Source organism: Schistocerca cancellata, chromosome 5 (genome assembly GCF_023864275.1).
Source record: "Schistocerca cancellata isolate TAMUIC-IGC-003103 chromosome 5, iqSchCanc2.1, whole genome shotgun sequence".
Taxonomy (NCBI): domain Eukaryota; kingdom Metazoa; phylum Arthropoda; class Insecta; order Orthoptera; family Acrididae; genus Schistocerca; species Schistocerca cancellata.
In genome coordinates, this window is record NC_064630.1 from 736,734,521 (window position 1) to 736,762,122 (window position 27,602).

A 27,602-nucleotide genomic window follows, 5' to 3' on the forward strand; every position below is an offset into this window, starting at 1 on the left:
AAATTTTCATGTCATGACTAAGTCAGTACCATTTATGTGTGATATTTGTAGAAGATTTGGACACTTGGAACGAGATTGTACACAGTCCCATTGGGCTACGATCCGGCATAAGAATTAATTTGTTTTATTGGTGGGTGCAGTATAAGTGCAGCTTTTCCATTTCTTTCTTTTGTAATGACAGTAGTAGATCCGTAAAATGGCGAAAACATTTGCTGCTACAACGGGTGAAGACGTCAGAGCAAATAAACGTAAGAAATGGAAAATGAAGACCTGTGTAAGCAAGTTGAAACCCTACAAGGTGCGGTGCAGCGTTGTAAACAGGGTCAGGAGCAGCTACGATCGTGTTACGTACGCCCTCCTCTCCTCTCGACACTCACCAAGACATTTAATAACGCCTTTTCCAGGAAGAACAACGGGCGATGCCACTGTGTTCATTAGAGATCTGTTAGCTACTACAGAATTGTCCACTTGGAGGAATGAAACAGATTTGTGTATGGTTAACTAACAGTTAAGGGGCGATGTGAAAATAATTATGTAATGTGTCACCAAAGATGAACATGCTGTGCTGTGGGACAATCGGTATGATTGGAAATAAATGACACACTTCGTACACAGCACTCGCAATTGACACACTTTTATTGTTCCAAGTTGATGTGGTTTAAACAATCTTACGCTGCCATCATCTGATCTAATGGGAAAATTTAAAGACAATAAGTGGAGGGAGGAGGGAGACCACAATTAATTTCATCGATTGTATAAAATTCAATATACCTTGTGCAACTTGTTCTAAAACTACCACGCTACACTTCGTGAAGTCAAACATAAAATCCACTGCAAACACATAAATATCTTGATAAAAACCAAACTGATAAAATGCATACATATGATAAAATGTACACAGTGTACAAAATTCCGCATTTGATAAAACTGTCGTTCCCTCCATGCATATTGGCTTCTAACATGACTCTCCCAAGCTTGCCGCACAGCACTACATTGCCGGCGGAGAGTTAAAATAGAGGCGGGATATCCGCTACAAAGTCACCTATCTCGCCGCTGGATGCGCTGTGTACTACAAGCTGAATAATCATATGCTGTGGTTATTGGCAATCGATGGCTGTGCACAAGAAATAATGGTGGATTTTTCAAGGTGTCCGACATAAAAATTAGGAATTTCAACTGGTCATACATACAGGATTACCTTGGGCCTATGCTTCACATAAAATATGCAGTAATTACACAGTGTGCGCTTATTGACAGTGAGGAAACAACAGTAAAAATAACACTTTTTAGACGTAACTATGTACAGTAGTGTATTGGTTTTGTGTCACATATTGACAGAAAGAAGATGTATTCCTGTCCACATGTTCCAGTGATATACTATATGTACAACGCAGATGGATGCTTAGTATATGTGCTTGAAAATGACAAAATTTGAAACTGGCCAATCGTATGTTGTTGTTGTTGTTTTGGTCCTCAGTCCTGAGACTGGTTTGATGCAGCTCTCCATGCTAGGCTATCCTGTGCAAGCTTCTTCATCTCCCAGTACTTACTGCAACCTACATCCTTCTGAATCTGCTTGTGTATTCATCTCGTGGTCACCCTCTACGATTTTCACCCTCCACGCTGCCCTCCAATGCTAAATTTGTGATCCCTTGATGCCTCAGAACATGTCCAACCAACCGGTCCCTTCTTCTTGTCAAGTTGTGCCACAAACTCCTCCCCGATTCTATTCAGTACCTCCTCATTAGTTATGTGATCTACCCATCTAATCTTGAGCATTTGTCTGTAGCACCACATTTCGAAAGCGTCTATTCTCTTCTTGTCCAAACTGTCTATCGTCCATGTTTCATTTCCATACATGGCTACACTCCATACAAATACTTTCAGAAACGACTTCCTGACACTTAAATCTATACTCGATGTTAACAAATTTCTCTTCTTCAGAAACGCCATCCTTGCCATTGCCAGCCTACATTTTATACCCTCTTTACTTCGACCATCATCAGTTATTTTTCCCCCCAAATAGCAAAACTCCTTTACTATTTTAAGTGTCTCATTTCCTAATCTAATTCCCTCAGCATCACCCGACTTAATTCGACTACATTCCATTATCCTCGTTTTGCTTTTGTTGATGTTCATCTTATATCCTCGTTTCAAAACACTGTCCATTCCGTTCAACTGCTCTTCCAAGTCCTTTGCTGTCTCTGACAGAATTACAATGTCATCGGAGAACCTCAAAATTTTTATTTCTTCTCCATGGATTTTAATATCTACTCCGAACTATTATTTCGTCTCCTTTACTGCTTGCTCAATATGCAGATTGAATAACATCGGGGAGAGGCTACAACCCTGTCTCACTCCATTCCCAACCACTGCTTCCCTTTCATGCCCCTCGAGTCTTATAACTGCCATCTGGTTTCTGTACAAATTGTAAATAGCCTTTCGCTCCCTGTATTTTACCCCTGCCACCTTTACAATTTGAAAGAGAGTATTCTAGTCAACATTGGCAAATGCTTTCTCTAAGTCTACAAATGCTAGAAACGTAGGTTTAGCTTTCCTTAATCTTTCTTCTAAGACAAGTCGTAGGGTCAGTATTGCCTCACGTGTTCCAATATTTCTATGGAATCCAAACCGATTTTCCCCGAGGTCGGCTTCTACCAGTTTTTTCATTCGTCTGTAAAGAATTCGCGTAAGTATTTTGCAGCCGTGTCTTATTAAACTGATAGTTCGGTAATTTTCACATCTGTCAACACCTGCTTTCTTCGGGATTGGAATTATTATATTCTTCTTGAAGTCTGAGGGTATTTTGCCTGTCTCATACATATTGAATAATGGAATATTGTCTACTCCCGGGGCCTTGTTGCGACTCATGTCTTTCAGTGCTCTGTAAAACTCTTCACGCAGTATCGTCTCTCCAATTTCATCTTCATCTACATCCTCTTCCATTTCCATAATATTGTCCTCACGTAGATCGCCCTGGTATAGACCATCTATAGTCTCCTTCCACCTTTCTGCTTTCCCTTCTTTGCTTAATACTGGGTTTCCATCTGAGCTCTTGATATTCATACAAGTGGTTCTCTTTTCTCCAAGGTCTCTTTATTTTTCCTGTAGGCAGCATCTATCTTACCCCTAGTGAGATAAGCCTCTTCAGCCTTACATTTGTCCTCGAGCCGTCCCTGCTTAGCCATTTTAGACTTCCTGTCGATCTCATTTTTGAGACGTTTGTATTCCTTTTTGCCTGCTTCATTTACTGCATTTTTATGTATTCTCCTTTCATCAATTATATTCAGTATTTCTTGTGTTACCCAAGGATTTCTACTAGCCCTCGTCTTTTTGCCTACTTGATCCTCTGCTGCCTTCACTACTTCATCCCTCAGAGCTACCCATTCTTCTTCTACTGTATTTCTTTCCCCCCTTCGTGACCCCTTATGCTCTCCCTGAAACTCTGTACAGTCTCTGCTTTAGTCAGTTTATCCAGGTCCCATCTCCTTAAATTCCCACCTTTTTGCAGTTTCTTCAGTTTTAATCTACAGTTCATAACCAATAGATTGTGGTCAGAGCCCACATCTGCCCCTGGAAATGTCTTACAATTTAAAACCTGGTTCCTAAGTCTCTGTCTTACCATAATATAATGTATCTGATCTATCATCTCCGTAACGCTTTCGCGATTACTAAATGATCCTGTAACGAAGCGCGCTGCTCTGCGTTGGATCTTCTGTATCTCTTCTATCAACCCTATCTGGTTCGGATCCCACACTGCTGAGCAGTATTCAAGTAGTGGGCGTACAAGCGTACTGTAACCTACTTCCTTTGTTTTCGGATCGCATTTCCGTAGCATTCTTCCAATGAATCTCAGTCTGGCATCTGCTTTACCGACGATCAACTTTATATGATCATTCCATTTTAAATCACACCTAATGCGTACTCCCAGATAATTTATGGAATTAACTGCTTCCAGTTGCTGACCTGCTATATTGTAGCTAAATGATATGGGATCTTTCTTTCTGTTTATTCGCAGCACATTAAACTTGTCTACATTGAGATTCAATTGCCATTCCCTGCACCACGCGTCAATTTGCTGCAGATCCTCCTGCACTTCAGTACAATTTTCCATTGTTACAACCTCTCGATATACCACAGCATCATCCGCAAAAAGCCTTAGTGAACTTCCGATGTCATCCACAAGGTCATTTATGTATATTGTGAATAGCAACGGTCCTACGGCACTCCTCTGCGACACACCTGAAATCACTCTTACTTCGGAAGACTTTTCTACATTGAGAATGACATGCTGCGTTCTGTTATCTAGGAACTCTTCAATCCAATCACACAATTGGTCTGATAGTCCATATGCTCTTTCTTTGTTCATTAAACGACTCTGGGGAACTGTATCGAACGCCTTGCGGAAGTCAAGAAACACGGAATCTACCTGGGAACCCGTGTCTATGGCCCTCTGAGTCTCGTGGACGAATAGCGCAAGCTGGGTTTCACCCGATCGTCTTTTTTGAAACCCGTGCTAATTCCTACAAAGCAGACTTCGAGTCTCCAGAAAAGTCATTATACTCGAACATAACACGTATACCAAAATTCTACAACTGATAGACGTTAGAGATATAGTTCTATAGTTCTGCACATCTGTTCGACGTCCCTTCTTGAAAACGGGGATGACCTGTGCCCTTTTCCAATCCTTTGGAACGCTACGCTCTTCTAGAGACCTACGGTACACCGCTCCAAGAAGGGGGGAAGTTCCTTCGCGTACTCTGTGTAAAATCGAACTGGTATCCCATCACGTCCAGCGGCCTTTCCTCTTTTGAGCGATTTTAATTGTTTCTCTATCCCTCTGTCATCTATTTCGATATCTACCATTTTGTCATCTGTGCTACAATCTAAAGAAGGAACTACAGTGCAGTCTTCCTCTGTGAAACAGCTTTGGAAAAAGACATTTAGTATTTCGGCCTTTAGTCTGTCATCCTCTGTTTCAGTTCCATTTTGGTCACAGAGTGGCTGGACATTTTGTTTTGATCCACCTACCGCTTTGACATAAGACCAAAATTTCTTAGGATTTTCTGCCAAGTCAGTACATAGAACTTTACTTTCGAATTCATTGAACGCCTCTCGCATAGCCCTCCTCACACTACATTTCGCTTCGCGTAATTTTTGTTTGTCTGCAAGGCTTTGGCTATGTTTATGTTTGCTGTGAAGTTCCCTTTGCTTCCGCAGCGGTTTTCTAACTCGGTTGTTGTACCAAGGGTGCCTCCTTTCCACCTCTTACAATCTTTCTTGGCACATACTCATCTAACACATATTGTACGATGGTTTTGAACTTTGTCCAGTGATCCACAACACTATTTGTACTTGAGACAAAACTTTTTTGTTGAGCCATCAGGTACTCTGCAATCTGCTTTTTGTCACTTTTGATAGACACCGAAAAGTTGCTTTGAAAAGATTGCTAGAAGTCAACAGACCACTAGTAATTCTTCGGTAGAACGTCTTGGAACCATTTAATAGAACAGCTGCAGGAAAGTAGTACTTATTAACAATAATAGCTCACTTTTCCGAATACATCGAAATGGTAGCAATCTCAGATCAACACGCTAACACAATAGCAGGTCTTTTGACATTGCAAAATCCAAGCGTGGAGTTACTAGTCAGTCAGTAAGATAATCCTCGAAGTTTGGCAAAGAGCAGACGAGCCAATACAAAAGCTCTAGAAAGTCAGTAACAGACAGGGCAACTCACAGGGAAACTGCTAAAATACAGAGTTGTTCTGTGTGCATAATTAACGAAACCATATACACCAAATGGTAAAACCAAAATTTTTTAACTAACTTCGACTGTCCATACCAAGTCACTGGTAAACGTTAAACTGCAGTTGCCAATGAAAACATTGTGAAACCATTCAAAGGAACTTTACCATGAATTCCATCAGTTGACTGCTCTCGATAAAAGCGTCCAGAAATGATAGGAAATAGGTATCTAATGGCGATGAAGTGATTCGCAATATGCCTTTCTCACTCATATCGCCAAATAAGAAGTTATGATCAGATTTTTTGTATAGTTTTAGAGTTTCCTGTACATTCGTCATCTATAAATGTTTCTATGTACGAGTTATTGACGTATGTTACACGATAGGGTTCAGAAGTTTGTATTGGATGGGGTAGAGTTTTTGCTTCGTTCAGGTAGCAGTACCGAGTACAATTCGGATCCAGCTGTTCTATTCTGGTATATTGTTCTCCAGACGACTGGATGTACTGTTAACTGATCATCTATGGACGTTAAGACTAACCTTCGACTTACCTTCGAATACGAAATGAGGTAAAAAGATTACAGGACGTGTTCACGGAATTACATAAGGAAGTACACAAAGAAAATGTTCTGGCGTAAATACAAAACAAGTATCATGTCCTAAACCTTTCATCTAAGAAACTGAGAGTACAAATATGCCAAACTTGTCAGAAAAAGTACCACAGACGTTAATAGGGAAGAGAGTACGTTTGGATGCTAGAGCAAGGTTACTGAAAACCGTATTTGGCATGGCAGACAATGAAGATACACAAAATTTAAGTAATACAGTAGAACAAACATGGGAAATAGGGGATACTACTGGAACTACGACAGAATATTATACTATGCAGTTGACAAACATGGAACATAATGTGCCTAATAACACGAAAACCGTAAGACAATTGAATACTGAACTGGCGCAGAATGCAAATGGTATTGTGTGAATAATGAATAACAACTCTGAAAGAATTCAGACTCTGGTCAGTTCATTAGGCAGCAGAATGAGCATTGCCAGACTGTTGCGTGTATCAGCGTGAATTACACGAGGCTAGGAGCGGAAACACTGCGAGACCCAGTTTACCATGCCACGCACGAACACCTAAGTTCTACACTGTTGCCTCTAACAGAATTCCAAGCACGATTACTACAAGCACAAAAAGAAATCCCTGCAGAACAACAACACGTAGTAACTCTAACGGACAGAAACCTAGCCTTATTCTGCAACATAAAATCAGATAGAGCAAACCAATATCATTATTTCACCTTTCACCCTTATCCAATAAAATAGGGAACGGTCTACAAGTGGATCCAAGTCAAACGACAGATGTATTGCTAAGCTTAGAAGGAATAGAAGCAAACGACCTGAAGTCATTAACAGACTTGTGACACTGTATATGCGAAAGCATCACGATTTGTCAGCCAGAGCCATACTGACTCACATACTGGCAGGTGACATGCAATTGTTAGTAGGGAAAACGGAAGTAACAGAATGTCAAACAGTGCTACCCCGTCAACCATATCTCCAGGGCGTGGGAGCATACTGGATTTATTCAGTTTTCGCACCCTAAGTTGTCACTGTAAACTGCAGCCAAAATGGAATACGCATGATCATGACCAAAATATATTAATAATGACCAAAGATATTAATAAATAGTACAACTTGCGATATACAAGGGACACAGTTGAGTTTTCCAGCTAATATAAAAGGTACAACCTAGATCTAGCAGCCTACGTCGTGTCCACACAAGAACCCACATTTCTCAACAACACTCTACACCCCGCCCCATTGCACCGACAATACGAGCTGATAGCGTCACCCTCAAAGGACGAATATTGACAGAATAAATGTTTAAGCATATTCAGGAGTACGGAAATAAATAACGGTGTAACATCACGATCACAAGTATTGTCGCTATGTGCTGTTGTGGTTTTACTGACAGTTTGTGCATTCTACTTTTGCTTGAGGCGTAAAACCACTCATCCACCTGAATCATTTGGCTAAATAGTAGCAATAAGGAATCAAAAAGTGTAACACAGAGTAAGACTGTTTTAGAAAATAAGGACTCAACAGAGACAATATGCGAATAAGAGCAGATCAAAAACAATTGTGAATAAGCTTTTCAAACGTGTAGGTAATAGAAAAATGTACAGTGTGTAATTACTTGTGCAACTTGTATTTCACGAGTGTTTCGGAAGTAATCTAAGAAAAATTCAGGAAGTATTTTTTTGAAGAAGAGGGGAATGTTTGTTACACAGAGAAACATTCTCAAAGTCATCTACAGCTAGCACCAAGCCAAAGAAAGTCGGGCCAGTGCCCTGTGTTGAAATGAAAACTACGAACAGACGGAATGCCAACATCGCAGAAAGCAGAACAAACCCGGAAGATTCTGCCAGGCAAGAGGCTTGAATGATAACTCAGCAACATGACCTCAGCGAAGAGAAGACAATACATCATTCTAACAGCGCAGTTTGATTTTGTAATAAAGGGTAAAAACCTCTTAAGAACACCTATCGGCCTGTTGATATGGCGGAAGGCAACAATCTGAAACCCTGAAAGCCATTCTTGCGAAATAGAAGGGTAGTGAAGACCACTGATAGGGCCAGAAAAGTGGGCCACATTTGGACATCTTTCATCTCATATTATCTATTTTGAACACTTTAGTTATTTACAAGAAAAGATAAAATAACAGTTAATTTGGGTCTCCTACATCTAACTTCAGTTGTTACTAATCTGCACCAATTAGCACCTTAAAAATGGTTCAAATGGCTCTGAGCACTATGGGACTGAGGTCATCAGTCCCCTAGAACTTAGAACTACTTAAACCTAACTAACCTAAGGACATCACACACATCCATGCCCGAGGCAGGATTCGAACCTGCGACCGTAGCAGTCTCGTGGTTCCGGACGGAAGCGCCTAGAACCTCACGGCCACAACGGCTGGCATTTAGTACCTTAATATTACAAAATTAGTGCATCAAAAATTAGATCACAGCACAGTTTAAAGTACTGTGTCAAGAACAATATTACAAATTTTTCAATATTTTTGTTGTAGACCATTTTCATATCAGTGAATATGTATATAATATTTGACAAATATAACCTTATAACACATAAGGTGTCTCCAAAAGACATTATGTCACATTTTTTTAATTAGGTGTAAATATTTTTACTGTAATTTCATCATTTAGCTACCCTCCTAGCATGTTATGCTCCTATAAATGACAAAACCCTGAGATTTTATATTTTTAATACATAAACTGATTTTTAAAAACATTTGTGCGTTGTTACCTGAGTCGAATGTCTCAGACTTCTTTCATATTTTTTCTTATTTCTTTGCTTCATTTAAAGTTCATTGTTGACTGCACATTTTTGCAATGTAATGCTCCATTCTTCAATGATGTCTGGTGGCTAAAAAACATATTATCTGTTAGTCTTCAAACTGTCTAAGAAAAAATTGATAGCTGAAGAAATTCTCCAAGTACTAGAAGAATCCGATCATCTCAGCCGTTTAACTGGTGAAGATTTGGTCTACAAACCAAATGATGAGCGTAAATACTGGAATGCCCGCCCGGTTAGCCGTTCGGTCTAACGCACGGCTTTCCGGGTGGGAAGGAGCGCCTGGTCCCCGGCACGAATCCGCCTAGCAGACTTGTGTCGAGGTCCAATGAGCCGGCCAGTCTGTGGATGGTTTTTAGGTGGTTTTCCATCTGCCTCGGCGAATGCGTGCTGGTTCCCCTTATTCCGCCTCAGCTACACTATGTCGGCGAATGCTGCACAAACAAGGTCTCCGCATACGCGTACACCGCCATTACTCTACCACGCAAACATAGGGGGTACACTCGTCTGGCGTGAGACGTTCTCCGGGTGTGGGGCGGCGGAGGGGTTGTGGACCGATGTGGCTGCGGCGGGGATGCAGTGTCTCCGTCATTCATAGACCCCCAGGTAACATACAATACAATAGAAAAAGATTGGAAAGACTATCATGTAAGTTGTCTGTGAAATAAGTTATGTAGCTGACTTAGCAGATACTTCTAACCTAGAAGATGAAGATGATACCAATAATGTAGAAGGTATTGAAGCTGTATTTCTTGGAAGAAAACGAACTGAAGAACTAAAATTACGCCTCAGGAAGTAAAAGGAGGGACATATAATACAACAAAATTTCAAGTTTATATAGTCAAGTGATTTCCTTTGAAAACTATTGTATCGCCAGCAGGCACGTTTGAACTACACTTTTCGTCAGATATTATTTGTACAATTTACTAACAATGAAGCTGAAAGGGTGTGTCAGAAAACGAATTCTGAGAACTATTAGAGAACTGTGATAGTGCAGAAATAGGAACTCTCATTGGCCCTTGATAACAGCTGGTCATCTAAAAAGAAATTTGTCCATCGTAAGGGTCCTGTGGAGCTATAAGTATGGTCCACCAATATTTAGAGCCACACTGGATCATCAGAGATGTGAAGACTTCTATTGTTTCTGCTATTCGATATGATAAAGCTACAAGAAGTGTTCTAAGAGAGAAAGATAAATTTGCTGCATTCAAAGACATTTGTGAAGACATAAATTATAGGCTTCGGAAATGATACTTACCAAACAAAAATCCGACGATAGATGAAGAGTTAGTCCCATTCCATTGACAGTGTACACTTAGGCAGTAGGTATATAAATAAAAAATCTGATAAGTGTGAAACAAAATTTTTCTGGATATGTGTCTTTCAAAATTGATATCCATTGGAAAGGCTACTATAACTTGGAAAAGACGGAAACTAAAGACGCAAAAATGTTGGTCTCAATACTGTCACCAATCTTGCAATAGACTCTTTTGGTGGTTGCCGAAATATGAAAAAGGATAAATTTTCGCATCAATGACCGTAGTGTATTTCCTACAACATGGGTTGACACCTACAGGAACACTTTGACGAAATAAAAAAAATTGTACCAAGAGAATTTTTCTCAAAGAAAAGAAATCCAGGAGGGACGTACTACAGAATATAGTTTCAGTTGCAATCATTCTCCACTGCCATACGTTCCAAAAAAAAAAAGGGTAAAAGTGTAGTACTGCATCCTACAATGCATCATATATCAAATGTTGTTATGAAGATACTTATAAACTTGACATAATAAAGTGCGGTAATGAGACTAAAGCCAAGACGAACTCATTAGGTCAGATGGTTCGTAATTTCTCCAGTAAAAGAAAAACTTGAAGATGGCACCTGAAATTATTCAAGCACTCATTTGATGTGTGTGGAGTTCCTGTATATATGGTATTTTTGAGTAAAAACCTGGCATATCACATCAAAAAGATTAAAACTAGGTGTCAGATTTTTCTTGTTGAACTCGCTGAAGATTCGGTCAACCATGCATCAAAAGAAGGCCCAAACTCTTACTTCAGAAACCTGTTCTTCAATGTATGGTAAAATTGGAAAATGAGGTTCAAAAAACTCAAGACTCCAGGGTAGTAGTAAAAGAAAAAATCCGGTAAAGAAGAGTTGCTAGATGTGTGACTCTAAGAAAAGGAAGAATGCAGACAACTGTTTGTAGTACCTGCAGAAGGAAAGTATGTAGTGAGTATTCAATCTCTGTAGTGAAGTCCAAAAGTTGGTCACTGTGAAAACAAAACAAAAACAGAAAATATTCAGGAAAAACAAACTGTCTATTGGCTTCTGTCTCGGGTTCTTCGGCCGACGTTCATCTAATGATTTTTCTGACGTTTCGCCAGCACGAGTGGCTGGCATTGTCAAAGCTTCACCCTCCATTGCCGGTGGTGAACTGCAATGGAGGGTGAAGCTTTGACAATGCCAGCCACTCGTGCTGGCGAAACGTCAGAAAAATCATTAGATGAACGTCGGCCGAAGAACCCGAGACAGAAGCCAATAGGCAGTTTGTCAACAAGTGGCCACGAAAGCCTTAACAATTTTGTACTCAGGAAAAAGTTTAACAATATAACAATTCGAAACAGATAAGTATAATACTTTTTGCAGGGTTTATTATTCAGTGGATTTTAGAAAATAAATAAAAATTTTGCTACTCAACCATACAAACCATTAATATTGATATTAATAAAACCTTGCTAAAATACTGTTAATTCATATTATCATTAGTGAAACAATAGAATTATGAAGAAAAAACACGTGAGTCTTGCAGACTCACACAAGGTGTCTATCACGAAAAAAATCCTAGATGTGTTGGGATTAAGCAGTCATTCAGAGAGCAGTCAAGCCATGTGTGTTGGCTCATGCTACACTTAGATGTCAAACAAAGAGGAACAAAACAGGGACGAAGACAGCACTGTTGCTGTTGCCTGATTCTGAACTGAGATAATTGCAGATATATACAGCTGTTTAGATTTAACAGCTCAGTGTTGACTTAATTTCTAAAACTTATCCATTTTGGTCGGTAGCGCACCCTAGCTCGATTCACAGCTAGTAGTGCTGAAAGAAAATTTCACGGCCAATAAGGAGAAGCACTGGTGTGAAATTCTTAATCAAGAGACTGTATTTAAATAACATAGACGGATCCCAATTCTCTGCCTAAGGGATTGATCTATTGATTAGTAGGCTGATCCCATAATTAGTAAGTGTTTGGCCTGAATGGGAAACTCTCATTTCTGTTTTTTCCTTAAGTTACTCGATTATAATGCAACCAGACTTGGTCCAATTCTAGCTTGTCCTCCTTCTCTAACGTCGTCGAGTGAAGGGGTGTACAGCGGTATCCTTCCTTTCCTTCCGTTCAAAACTATTCACATTCTTTCACGGAGTAAGAGCATGCCACTTTGCTGGTTGTGATCACTCCAACAGATAGGGAAACCGTGGGTAACACAAGAAATACTTCCGTTTATCGATGAAAGAAGGAAGTAAAAAAATTTTCATGGACGTTCAGGAATCAAATAGACAGAAGTGCGGCGGGAGCGAACACGAGATGGCCGCGGAAACAACGTAAGGAAATCAAAAAAGAAATGAGTATCGGAAGGACTGATTTAGCATGTAGAAAACTCAAAAAAAAAAAAACCTTTGATGGAATTAAAAGCAAGGGTGGAAACATTACGAATACAGTGGGAATTGCACTGTTAAATGCAGAGGAGAGAGTGAATAGATAGAGAGAGTGCGTTGAAGGCCTCTATGCGGGAGAAGACTTGTCTCATAACGTGGCAGGAGAAGAAGCAGGAATCGATATAGAAGAGGTAGGGGATCCAGTATTAGATTGGACTGGATTGTTTGGGGAAAAGAGACCAAACAGCGAGGTCATCGGTCTCATCGGATTAGGGAAGGACGGGGAAGGAAATCGGCCGTGCCCTTTCACAGGAGCCATCCCGGCATTTGCCTTGAGTGATGTAGGGAAATCACGGAAAACCCAAATCAGGATGGCCGGACGCGGGACTGAACCGTCGCCCTCCTGAATGAGAGTCCAGTGTGTACAGTATTAGAAGCAGAATTGGAAAGACCTTTGGAAGACTTACTATCGAATAAAGCAGAAGTGATGGATAAATTCCATCAGAATTTCTAAAACCATTGGAGGACGTGGCAACAACGAGGCCAGTGTAGAATGTATGGCGATATATCATCTGAGTTTCGGAGAAACATCATCCACACATTCCAAAAGAATGCAAGAGCCGACAAGTGCGAGAATTATCGTACAATCACTATATCAACTCATGCATCCAAGTCGTTGACAGGAATAATATACAGAAGATTTGAAAAGAAAATTGAGGATGTGTTAGATGACTACCAGTTTGGCTTTAGGAAAGATAAACGCAGTAGAGAGGGAACTCTGGCTATGTGATTGATGGTGGAAGCGAGACTGAAGAAAACATCAAAACGTGATACGATTTCACGACCGGGAAAAAGCTTATCACAGTGTCAAATGACGCACGACGTTCGAAATTCCGAGAAAAGTGAGGGTAAGCTATAGGGAAAGACGGATAATATACAATATGCACAAGAAGCAAGAGGGAACAAAAAAGAGGGAGAGGAAGAAAGAAGCTCTCGAATTAAAAAGTGTGTAAGACAGAGATGTCTTCTTTCGCCCCTACTGTTCAGTCTATACATCGAAGAAGGAGTAATTGAAATAAATGAAATTTTCGAGAGCTAAAGCATAATAATGACAAGATGCGCTGATGACTTTGCTATCCTCAGTGAAAGTGAAGAAGAATTACAGGATGTCTTGAGTGGAATGAGCAGTCTAATGACTACACAACGTGGACTGACAGTAAACCGAAGAAATACGAAAGTAGTGAGAAGTAGCAGAAATGAGAAGAGCGAGAAACTTAAGGTCAAGATTGGTGATCACGAATTAGATGAAGTTAAGCAATTATGCTACATAAATAACTAAATAGCCCAAGACAGTCAGAATAAGAAGAACATAGGAAACAAAGTAATACATTGCTAGCCAAGAGAATTCTATTAGTTTCTGACATAGGCCTCAATTTGAAGAAGCAATTTGTGAGAAAGTACGTTTGGAGCACATCATTGCATGGTAACGAAACGTGGACTGTTGGAAAACTAGAAAAGAAGAGAACGGAAGCATTTGATATGTTGTGTTACAGATGAATGTTAGATATTTGGTGTACTGATAAGATAAGGAATGAGGAAGTTCTGCGGAGAATCGGCGAGGAAAGGAGTATACGGAAAACACTGAAACGAAGAAGTAACGACATGGTACGTTCCGTGGTGCTAGAGGGAGTGGTAGAGGGTAGAAACTGTAGAGGAAAGCACGGATTGGAAAACGTCCAGCAGAAGACTGAGGACGTTGTAACAAGTGATGCTTTGAGATGAAGGGGTTGGCACAGGAGAGGAATTAATGGCGGGTCGCATCAAACCAGTCAGAAGACTGATGCTTTTTTCTTTTCTTTTCTTAAAAAAAAAAAGAAATTTCTCATCCGCCTTAGAAATCCGTCGTGGTTATAAACAACACAAACATAACACTACATCTCGCGATTAGTCTACCCGCGTTCATCATATCAAAAAAGAGTGGCAAAGTTGATGGAATAGAAAGAGACATCAAGATTCTGAGTCACAAAACAGAATTACGAATGACTAATGAGGTTTTCTTTATTTTTCACATATAGCTTCCTACTGTTCTGACAGTTTTCTGTCATACTTTCATCTACATCTACATACATACTCCGCAATCTACCATACGGTGCGTGGCGGAGGGTACCTCGTACTACAACTAGCATTTTCTCTCTCTGTTCCACTCCCAAACAGAACGAGGGATAAATGACTGCCTATATGCCTCTCTACGAGCCCTAATCTCTCTTATCTTATCTTTGTGGTCTTTCCGCGAAATATAAGTTGGCGGCAGTAAAATTGCACTGCAGTCAGGCTCAAATGCTGGTTCTCTAAATTTCCTCAGTAGCGATTCACGAAAAGAACGCCTTCTTTCCTCTAGAGACTCCCACCCGAGTTCCTGAAGCATTTCCGTAACACTCGCGTGATAATCAAACCGACCAGTAACAAATCTAGCAGCCCGCCTCTGAGTTGCTTCTATGTCCTCCCTCAATCCGACCTGATAAGGATCCCAAAAGCTCAAGCAGTACTCAAGAATAGGTCGTGTTTTATAAGCGGTCTCCTTTACAGATGAACCACACCTTCCAAAAATTCTACTAATGAACCGAAGACGACTATCCGCCTTCCCCACAACTGCCATTACATGGTTGTCCCACTTCATATCACTCTGCAATGTTACGCCCAAATATTTAATCGACGTGACTGTGTCAAGCGCTACACTACTAATGGAGTATTCAAACATCATGGGATTCTTTTTCCTATTCATCTGCAATAATTTACATTTATCTATATTTAGAGTTAGCTGCCATTCTTTACACCAATCAGAAACCCTGTCCAAGTCATCTTGTATCCTCCTACAGCCACTCAACGACGACACCTTCCGGTACACCACAGCATCATCAGCAAACAGCCGCACATTGCTATCCACCCTATCCAAAAGATCATTTATGTAGATAGAAAACAACAGCGGACCTACCACACTTCCCTGGGGCACTCCAGATGATACCTTCACTTCCGATGAACACTCACCATCGAGGACAACGTACTGGGCTGTATTACTTAAGAAGTCTTCGAGCCACTCACATATTTGGGAACCAATCCCATATGCTCGTACCTTAGTAAGGAGTATGCAGCGGGGCACAGAGTCAAACGCTTTCCGGAAGTCAAGGAATATGGGATGCATCTGACATGCTTCATCCATGGTTCGCAAGATATCATGTGAAAAAATGGCGAGTTGCGTTTCGCAGGAGCGATGCTTTCTAAAGCAGTGCTGATGCATGGACATCAACTTCTCTGTCTCAAGGAATTTCATTATATTCGAACTGAGAATATGTTCGAGAATCCTGCAACAAACCGATGTTAAGGATATTGGTCTGTAATTTTGAGCATCTGTCCTTGTACCCTTCTTATACAGGGTGTTACAAAAAGGTACGGCCAAACTTTCAGGAAACATTCCTCACACACAAAGATAGAAAATATGTTATGTGGACATGTGTCTGGAAACGCTTACTTTCCATCTTAGAGCTCATTTTATTACTTCTCTTCAAATCACATTAATCATGGAATGGAAACACACAGCAACAGAACATACCAGTGTGACTTCAAACACTTTGTTACAGGAAATGTTGAAAATGTCCTCCGTTAGCGAGGATACATGCATCCACCCTCCGTCGCATGGAATCCCTGATGCGCTGATGCAGCTCTGGAGAATGGCGTATTGTATCACAGCCGTCCACAATACGAGTACGAAGGATCTCTACATTTGGTACCGGGGCTGCGTAGACAAGAGCTTTCAAATGCCTCCATAAATGAAAGTCAAGAGGGTTGAGGTTAGGAGGGCGTGGGGGCCATGGAATTGGTCCGCCTCTACCAATCCATCGGTCACCGAATCTGTTGTTGAGAAGCGTACGAACACTTCGACTGAAATGTGCAGGAGCTCCATTGTGCATGAACCACATGTTGTGTCGTACTTGTAAAGGCACATGTTCTAGCAGCACAGGTAGAGTATCCCGTATGAAATCATGATAAAGTGCTCCATTGAGCGTAAGTGGAAGAACGTGGGGCTCAATTAAGACATCACCAACAATGTCTGCCCAAACGTTCACAGAAAATCTGTGTTGATGACGTGATTGCACAATTGCATGCGGATTCTCGTCAGCCCACACATGTTGATTGTGAAAATTTACAATTTGATCACGTTGGAATGTAGCTTCATCCGTAAAGAGAACATTTGCACTCAAATGAGAATTGACACATTGTTGGATGAGCCATTCGCAGAAGTGTACCCGTGGCGGTCAATCAGCTGCTGATAGTGCCTGCACACGCTGTACATGAGACGGAAACAACTGGTTCTCCCGTAGCACTCTCCATACAGTGACGTGGTCAACGTTACCTTGTACAGCAGCAACTTCTCTGACGCTGACATCAGGGTTATCGTCAACTGCAAGAGGAATTGCCTCGTCCATTGCAGGTGTCCTCGTCGTTCTAGGTCTTCCCCAGTCGCGAGTCATAGGCTGGAATGTTCCGTGCTCCCTAAGACGCCGATCAATTGCTTCGAACGTCTTCCTGTCGGGACACCTCCGTTCTGAAAATCTGTCTCGATGCAAACGTACCGCGCCACGGCTATTGCCCCGTGCTTATCCATACATCAAATGGGCATCTGCCAACTCCGCATTTGTAAACATTGCACTGACTGCAAAACCACGTTCGTGATGAACACTAACCTGTTGATGCTACGTACTGATGTGCTTGATGCTAGTACTGTAGAGCAATGAGTCGCATGTCAACACAAGCACCGAAGTCAACATTACCTTCCTTCAATTGGGCCAACTGGCGGTGAATCGAGGAAGTTAAGTACATACTGACGAAACTAAAATGAGCTGTAACATGGAAATTACGCGTTTCCGGACACATGTCCTCATAACATCTTTTCTTTATTTGTGTGTGAGGAATGTTTCCTGAAAGTTTGGCCGTACCTTTTTGTAACACCCTGTATATCATCTTTCACCCTCTCTCGAATTGACAGTTAGGTAATTTCTTTGAGCAGCAACGCAGTAACAGCCGATGGAAAACATTATATGCTGATGGACTATTCTCCAGGAAGTGAATTTTTATAAGAACCGAAGAAAGCAGTGTTCGTCACCCTTTGTTACGTCATTTTATCGAAAATCTTTGGTTCAGATTGACACCAGCCACGCTGGTGTACGAACTTCAGTAGGTACAATATTCGAGTCTTAGATTTGCTGTTGGCGGTGGGTGTGTGTCTGTTTCGGAAGCAAACAGTGTAGGTGTCCGGGTGATGTAACTCTGGCACGAAAAGCGTGCCAACGCACCGGCAGCGGCCAGTGCGACTGCGCCAAGGCCGCGGTTCCGTTAGCCACCTGTGCTGTGACTAAGAGACGGGGCACGAGCACGTGGTGGCGCTGGCGACCTTGGCGGGCGCGGCCTTGCACACGGCGCGGCGCCGCGCGGCGCAACGTCGCACACCCACCGGCCGGCCGCGCGGGCTGATCGCGAATTGGGCGGGCGCGAGCGGGCACCACTGATCGCAATCACGCCTCTGCTCGGATGTCAGGCGCTTACTCGGTAGGTTTCCCGTATTTCCACCGGAACTGCCCGCAGCGTACTTTCTGTCTGTTCGTAGAAAGTCAATGTCACAAGAATCACGTTCCTATTAAAAGGAACTCGACCGAACGGTCGGCGAACGCAAACTGCCTTCGCCGCCTCCCGTTCCACCCATTCGTGGTCCTTTGTTTCATATCCGTTGGAAGAGAATGTCGGTTTGCTATTCTGCCTATTTTTTATTTACGGGTGCTAGGGAAAGGTTCCCGTATGGAGGACATAGTGATAGACATCCCTGGGGATGTGAAGCAGCTGGATGGGTTGAAAATAAATAAATCGTCAGGTCCTGATGGGATTCCACTTCGGTTTTACAGAGAGTACTCCACTGTATTGGCTCCTTACTTAGCTTGCATTTATCGCTAATCTCTTGCCCAACGTAAAGTCCCGAGCGACTGGAAAAAAAGCGCAGGTGACGCCTGTATACAGAGTGTTACAAAAAGGTAGGGCCAAACTTTCAGGAAACATTCCTCACTCACAAATAAACAAAAGATGTTATGCGGACATGTATTTGGAAACGGTTAATTTCCATGTTAGAGCACATTTTAGTTCTTCCACCTACGCTCAATCGAGCACGTTATCATGATTTCATAGGGGATACTCTACCTGTGCTGCTAGAACATGTACCTTTACTACGAGGTGCATTCAAGTTCTATGGCCTCCGACTTTTTTTCTCCGGACTGGAAAGAGATAGAAACATGCACATTGTTTTAAAATGAGGCCGCGTTCATTGTCAATACGTCCCAGAGATGGCAGCACCATACGGCAGATGGAATTTTACCGCCAGCGGCGAGAATGAGAACTGTTTTAAATACTTAAAATGGAGACGTTTTCCTTACTTGAACAGCTTGCAACCATACGTTTTCTGAATTTGCGTGGTGTGAAACCAATTGAAATTCATCGACAGTTGAAGGAGACATGTGGTGATGGAGTTACGGATGTGTCGAAAGTGCGTTCATGGCTGCGACAGTTTAAGGAAGGCAGAACATCATGTGACAACGCACCCGCACATCGAGTTAACGTTACGCAACAGTTTCTTCGTGATAACAACTTTGAAGTGATTCCTCATGCTCCCTACTCACATGACCTGGCTCCTAGTGACTTTTGGCTTTTTCCAACAATGAAAGACACTCTCTGTAGCCGCACATTCACCAGCCATGCTGCTATTGCCTCAGCGATTTTCCAGTGGTCAAAACAGACTCCTAAAGAAGCCTTCATCGCTGCCATGGAATCATCGCGTCAGCGTTGTCAAAAATGTGTACGTCTGCAGGGCGATTACGTCGAGAAGTAACGCCAGTTTCTCGATTTTGGGTGAGTAGTTAATTAGAAAAAAAATCGGAGGCCTTAGAACTTGAATGCACCTCATAGTAGGACACAACATATGGTTCATGCACGATGGAGCTCCTGCACATGTCAGTCGAAGTGTTCATACGCTTCTCAACAACAGATTTGGTGACCGATGGAATGGTAGAGGTGGACCAATTCCACGGCCTCCACACTCTTCTGACCTCAACCCTCTTGACTTTCATTTATGGAGGCATTTGAAAGCTCTTGTCTACGCAGCCCCGGTACCAAATGTAGAGATCCTTCGTACTCGTATTGTGGACGGCTGTGATACAATACGCCATTCTCCAGGGCTGCATCAGCGCATCAGGGATTCCATGCGACTGAGGGTGGATGCATGCATCCTCGCTAGCGGAGGACATTTTGAACATTTCCTGTAACAAAGTGTTTGAAGTCACACTGGTATGTTCTGTTGCTGTGTGTTTCCATTCCATGATTAATGTGATTTGAAGAGAAGTAATAAAATGAGCTCTAAGATGGAAAGTAAGCGTTTCCAGACACATGTCCACATAACATATTTTCTATCTTTGTGTGTGAGGAATGTTTCCTGAAAGTTTGGCCGTACCTTTTTGTAACACCCTGTATAAGAAGGGTAGAAGGACAGATGCTCAAAATTACACACATTCATTTATGGGTGCATTTGGAAGCTCTTGTCTACGCAACCCCGGTACCAAATGTAGAGACTCTTCGTGCTCGTATTGTGGACGGCTGTGATACAATACGCCATTCTCCAGGGCTGCATCAGCGCATCAGGGATTCCATGGACAGAGGGTGGATGCATGTATCCTCCCAAACGGAGGACATTTTGAACATTTCCTGTAACAAAGTGTTTGAAGTCACTCTGGTATGTTCTGTTGCTGTGAGTTTCCATTCCATGATTAATGTGATTTGAAGAGAAGTAATAAAATGAGCTCTAACATGGAAAGTAAGCGTTTCCGGACACATGTCCACATAACATATCTTCTTTCTTTGTGTGTGAGGAATGTTTCCTGAAAGTTTGGCCGTACCTTCTTGTAACCCTGTATAAAAGATTGCTCCTTATTTATTTATTTAGTTATCACATAGTCTTACAAGTACACAAAAGGATCTACAGTCAAGTGGAAATGTTCAAATGTGACAACCAGTCACTCTCTGCTCCAATTTGACTTTCCTCTCTGTGAGGAAATTCAAGTGGAAGTTTGTGGCCTGTTGGCCTTTACTCTCCTAAGAATCTTGACAAAACTTGTTTCTTGGACTGTTTGGTTATATCTGGAACTGGCAAGGAGTGCCGATAATCTATTTCTTGTTCTTGTCGATGTGGCGCTTTTTTCTTCTTCTTACTGGAGACTGAGGACTGTTCCTCGGTACGTAACGTATTCTGTCTTCAATTGTTCTCCGGAAACTAGAGAAATGATGAGACAATGCATCTGCATTGTAGTGAAGATAGGGTAGGAATCAATGAGCTCATAATTCTCCCTGGAAAGTCCAGCAAGGCTTTGTGGATAGCCAGGTCCCTGATGTGGGAGTGACGGTTTTGGATGGTTTGGTGGGACAAAAGTACAGGGATTTCCGTGGTGATGTTATGTACCGTCGCGAAGCGAACTAGCAACCTTCTTCATTACAGCACTTGCGCTGTACATGTCCGGAAGCGTGAGGAATGGTACTTCTTCCCACTCTTCTTCATCTTGAAGCTGCTTCGGTGTCCTTTTACTGTGTCGCCTCCCCTTCGGCAAGCACTCCGTCTTCAGGCCACAAGTGGCCCATCCGGACCATCCGACCGCCGTGTCATCCTCACTGAGGATGCGGATAGGAGGGGCGTGTGGTCAGCACACCGCTCTCCCGGTTGTTTTGATGGTTTTATTTGACCGGAGCCGCTGCTATTCTGTCGAGTAACTCCTCAATTGGCATCACGAGGCTGAGTGCACCCCAATAATGGCAACAGCGCATGTCGGCCCGGATGGTCACCCATCCAAGTGCCGGCCACGCCCGACAGCGCTTAACTTCGGTGATCTGACGGGAACCGGTGTATCCACTGCGGCAAGGCCGTTGCCCATTCCCCTTCGGCAGGCTCATCGATTTGCGTGGTCACCGTTGCGAACTCCTTCTCTCGTGCAGGAGTCGTCTGGTTGGCGGTGTCTGCTCTTGTGGCGGAGTCTTCTTTGGCTGAATAAAGTTCCTGCGTCAGCAAAGCAAAAAAATGGTTCAAATGGCTCTGAGCACTATGGGACTCAACTTCTGGGATCATTAGTCCCCTAGAACTTAGAACTAGTTAAACCTAACTAACCTAAGGACGTCACACACATCCATGCCCGAGGCAGGATTCGAACCTGCGACCGTAACTGTCTCGCGGTTCCAGACTGCAGCGCCTAGAACCGCACGGCCACTTCGGCCGGCTCAGCACAGCAATCTGACGCCGGGCCTCGCCTAGTTCCGCCAAAATGGCCGCCCTCTCTTCCGCCATGGCGGATTTGAAGGCGGACATGGCTTCTTGTACAGCGTCCTTTAGACGCCTGACGTCTTCTGTACAAGAGAGCACCTCTTCGTGTGTGGTGGCCACTTGCTTCTGCGTCTTCTTCTTGTCCGGTCCGCGCCAATTCCTCTCGTAGGCGCAGGAACGGGCGTTCGCGCGTGTGTGCGCCGCCACAGTTGACGCAGGTACAAGGGGTATCCTTCTCCTTCTTGCAGTCAAGTGTTTGCGCACACTTCAAACACGCGATTGCGCCGCTGCAGTGCTTGGCGACATGGCCGAGCTTTTGGCAGCGAAAGCACTGCGCTGCAGTCTTCTTCTTCCTGTTGCCGGACGTCCCTGCTAGCGTGAGTAGCAACTCCGCTAGGGCTGGAGCTTTGCGTCCCCTTCCGCGTCCCAACATCTCAACCTGCAACAGCGACAACAGCGATGCGTACCTCTCCAGGCAGCATGAGCGGGAATGACAACCAGTCAAGAATACTTTGGGTCACTTGACGCAAAGTCCTCGGATCACCGTCAAATATTCGAAGTGGGCTCACCTTAACAAGGTCAGCTATTGTTTGCTCTTCCACTCTACAGTCGCAGCCAGCATATGGACGGAACCCCCACTTCTTTAAGATGTAACCATATCTTCCTTGGCCAGTCCTAATGTGGTTCAGTCTCGACCAGATTTGGCGTGCTATTTCGAATCAATCGACCTTCTTTGCTGGATCTTGAACTAGATGAGTGTTGTTGGAGAAAAGTTCGTTCCAGCGCTGTCGCCATTTGGAGATCACATCGCAAGAACCGATACTTTCTAAACCAATCCAAGGTTGTTCGCGTGATTTCAGAGGAGTTCTCGGTAGATCTTTTAGTGCATCATACGAGGGACTGTCCTTATGAGAAGTAATCTTTTTGAGCAAGTCTGTCTTAGGTGTTTTACTCCTGACATCTTGTGGAGCAATATTAGCTAAGACAGGCAGCCACTGACTGGCATTTGATGTGACAGTACCTGTATCAACTCTCATGGCTTCATTGAGCTGCACATCAATCTTCGTTGTGTGGGGACTGTTCTTCACACAAAAGCACAATATTCTCCAGCAGAGTATACAAGAGCGAGTACAACAGAGGCTTCAGTATTGACATCCGCAACCCCAGCAGTCTTGTGAAGTGAATTTTTCCCTTGAGATAAGTTTCTCAAGGTGATGCACTGTTGTTTGAATGTAAATAACCGGTTGGTTCAAATGGCTCTGAGCACTATGGGACTTAACTTCTAAGGTCATCAGTCCCATAGAACTTAGAACTACTTAAACCTAACTAACCTAAGGACATCACACATATCCGTGCCCGAGGCAGGATTCGAACCTGCGACTGTAGCGGTCGCGCGGTTCCAGACTGCAACGTCTAGAACCGCTCGGCCATACTGGCCGGCTGTAAAGAACCGGTCCAAAGTGATTCCTAGACATGCTGGATTGTAGTTATGTGGTACCTCCATTCCATGGACAGTCTCATGTAAATTCCTTTGGGATTTTTTATGCTTAGGTGGAATTCAGTAACCTCAGTTTTATTTTGGTTAGTCTAAGTTTCCATATATGGGAGATTCATTCAATTACATCAGATTACTTGTCAGCACACTCTCACAGTGTATCAGGTCTTTACCGTGGGAGACTAATGCTAGGTCATCTGCATACTGAATTTTGATAGAGGCTGTGTCTGATATTTCACAGATATACTGGTTAAACAGGTTGGAGGCGAGAACTGATTCATGAGGCAGGCCATTATTTATAGTTCTCCATCTGCTAGCTTGTACGTTCGGGAACACGTCAAAGTGCCTGTCAAAAGACATGTTGTTAATTAGAAACGCCAGATGTCGGCTGGGATGCTTTCAGTAAGCTTCAACATCAATCCCTCCCTTCAGACAGTGTCATAAGCCGCGTAAGATCCACAAAACCTGATCCTGGTTTGAGGCCTCCCTGAAATTCAGCTCGTACTAGAGTTGTCAATGTTAAGACCTGGTCGCAGGAGCTCAGATGTTTCCTAAAGCGACCTTGTTCGACAGCGGTGGTTTGATAAATACGTTCTTAGATACGATTTAGAGTAAGCCTTTCCACTAATTTATAGGACATGCTGAGCAGAGATACAGGTCGATAGTAAGCAGCACCGTTTTCGTCTTGGCTTGGTTCTAGGATGGCAATTATATTCGCCTGTTAGAAAAGGTTTGGTAATTTTCAGTTCCCAGAATATCGCTGCAAAATTCACGAACCACAATTTTGTTTTAGGTCTGACAGCTTTAAGAATCTCTGGATATACGCCATCAAGGCCTGCAACTTTATTTACCTTTCGCTATTCAAGACTACATCAAGTTCCCCAATGCGGAAATCACGTGAGTAGTTTAGGCGTGGTTCTAGATTGGACCTGCTAGTTCTTCCACGAAGGCGCTGATACACAGCGACAAGTACGCCAAGGCTGCTGCCACACGTGCGGTACGATGGCAGCAAAGAAAGCGCTCATCACCTCAAGTCGTTGTACTTATTGCTAAACGTCGTGGTCCTGTGAACCAAGTGTCTTCATCCTGGACCGTTACAAGTTTCCTCTAGAGCCTGGTGAAGCGGTAGACCGGAGATCTTTTTATGTGATCCATGCACCTGCTTGCTGCTCTTCCCCTTGCCCTCTTTCCTTCTTTCGATCTTCCATGATAATTTTCTCTAGTTTCGACTCATCGCTCATCACAATACGGCCAAGGAACAGGTGAATTTTTTGACTCTCAGGAGAAGAATGATTGTTCCACAATGCACCCATTTGTTCTTCATCCGGTGCCCATCATCCGCACCAGCACCAGTACCAATGCCCAAATCCATCAACACACTGCTTGTCTCTGGCCTTAAGCGACTTTCTCAACCAGAAAAGAAGACGGAAAACGGGAGTGCCTCAACAAGATCGATCTTCGTGATGCTGTTTATCGCCCTTTTCTGTTGGTCTTGGTGAATTTCTTCATAGCCAATCGCTCTATCGAGGTCCAGCTTCTATTCTCATCTTCGCAGCTTTCCGACTCCTGTGTCGCAAATTGTTTACCTAAGATAGATGAAACAATGCACGACTTTAATAGATCTGTAAGATGGACCTCTGCTCCACGATGAATTATCACGACTTTTGTCTTGCTGAGATTGATGTATAATCCACTCCATAGACTAATGTCCTATATTTTTGTTTGTAGCTCAGTATGTGCATATTTAGTGCTGGCCAAAAGCACGGTGTCATCATCATCTCGGAGTTCGCTAACAGTTCCTTCACCAACTGAGATGCCTTTAGTTCAGCCTTTGGTCCTAACGACATATTCGGCATAGATGTTGTACATTCGAACGGACAGGACACAACCCACTTTCATATCTTTTGTTGCGCTGAAGAAACCAAGCGTGTCAGCTCTTGTCTTCGCAGCTACGAGAATATGACTATACAGGCTTCTGATCAGTGATGGGACACCAGTCTCTGCAAACACTTGCCCCAACGTTTCTCGGACAGCACAGTCAAAGGCTTTCCCACAGCCAAAGTTAAAAACAGGAACACAGACCTCTCTCAATTCCTCAGTTACTTGTCGTATGTTGCATGTGCTGTGGGCACATGAGGCTGAATATACGTCTGCAAACGCTGTTTCAAGAAATGGAGCAAAATTTTGCCTGCGTTGGGGATGAGAGCGATAGTTCGATAGTTGGAGCAGTTCCTGATTAACGTGTTACTGTGTAAGGGGATGAAGATACTTGGACCATCCTTCTGGCCACTCCCCTGTTTCCCATATTCTATTATACAATGAATGCAGAATGCCAATACCTTCCTGCCCCACTACCTTAATCAGGGTCCGAGATATACCGTCTAAACCAGGAATTTATAATTCCTCAGATGTTGAATTGAGTTCTCCACCTCAGTGCTCAAGATTGTAGGTTTCAGTGTAAGTTGCTCAATTCCCTGATTTTCTGTGCTGTTGTTAATTACAGGATGGCAACATAGTGAAAGAACTGGAAGCGAGGTGTAGCAAAGCTAATTCAGTGAGCGCTCAGCTACGATCTACTCTCTTCTGCAAGAAGGAAGTCAGTACCAAGACTAAGTTATCTGTGCACCGCTCAATCTTTCGACCAACTTTGTTCTATGGCATCGAGAGCTGGGTGGCTTCAGGTTACCTTATCAATAAGGTTGATGTTACGGATATGAAAGTAGCTAGGGTGATTGCAGGTACTAGTACATGGGAACAATGGCTGGAGGGTGTCCACAATGAGAAAATCAAAGAAAGTCAGGGCGAACAGATTTAGATGGTGGGGTCATGTTACACGCATGGGAGAAGCAAGGTTACCCAAGAAACTCATGGGTTCAGCAGTTCAAAAATGTTCAAATGTGTGTGAAATCTTATGGGACTTACTGCTAAGGTCATAAGTCCCTAAGCTTACACACTACTTAAACTAAATTATCCTAAGGACAAACACACACACCCATGCCCGAGGCAGGACTCGAACCTCCGCCGGGACCAGCCCCACAGTCCATGACTGCAGCGCCTCAGACCGCTCGGCTAATCCCGCACGGCGGTTCAGGAGTAGAGGGTAGGAGGAGTCGGGGTAGACCAAGGAGAAGGTACCTGGATTCGGTTAAGAATGATTTTGAAGCAATAGGCTTAATATCAGAAGAGGCACCAAGTTAGCACTGAATAGGAGATCATGGAGGAATTTTATAGGGGGGACTATGCTCCAGACTGAACGCTGAAAGGCATAATCAATCCTAAACGATGATGATGATTGTTAATTACAGAATAAACTTTTCGCAGTTTCCATCTCGCAACAACGTCTTCCTCGTCTACGATAGGGTTGGCTCTTTCGTCGTCTACAATCATGGTAAGAGTATTAAATTCATCGGAGATGCTGTTGAGTTTCCTGAAGAAATCACGTACTGCACTGTGCTTATGATGGTCTTCCATCTCATCTCTGGAACCGTTAATGCAATATGATATGTCCTTTCTACAATTCCACTGTATTCTTTGCACAGGTTCTTAAATCTTTGTTCAGTCTAGGCAGTGCGGAAACCAGTTTTCTTCAGATTGCTTGTCTCTTCAATTAACTGTAGTTTGGACTGTGATATCAAGCATATTTTGCGCTTGAGGTCGTTCTGGTGTCGGAAATGACGACGAAACAAACTCCTTCATTCGGCTCCTGTTTTGTGTTGCTTTTGTGCAATATTGGCCTTACAAGCTCAACAAAATCCCGAAGAGAGCTTCATTGTTTGTGAGTTTTAGCTGGCTTTCTCCGTTATTCTTCTTATATCTGAACTTAATACGTATTTTCATGGAATTCTTCCACAGTCATCTCCAAGAAAGGCCTTACAGTATAGGACCGAAGTCTTCCAATATCTTCGCACCAATATGCAGAAAATGTGGTTTCTAAA

At 43.0% G+C, this 27,602-nt stretch overlaps 1 pseudogene; it reads right to left on the reverse strand.

The window, feature by feature from the left end:
• Positions 1-21,668: 21,668 nt before the first annotated feature.
• LOC126189771 (5S ribosomal RNA) lies at positions 21,669-21,786 on the reverse strand (annotated as a pseudogene).
• Between the last annotated feature and the right edge of the window lie 5,816 nt (positions 21,787-27,602).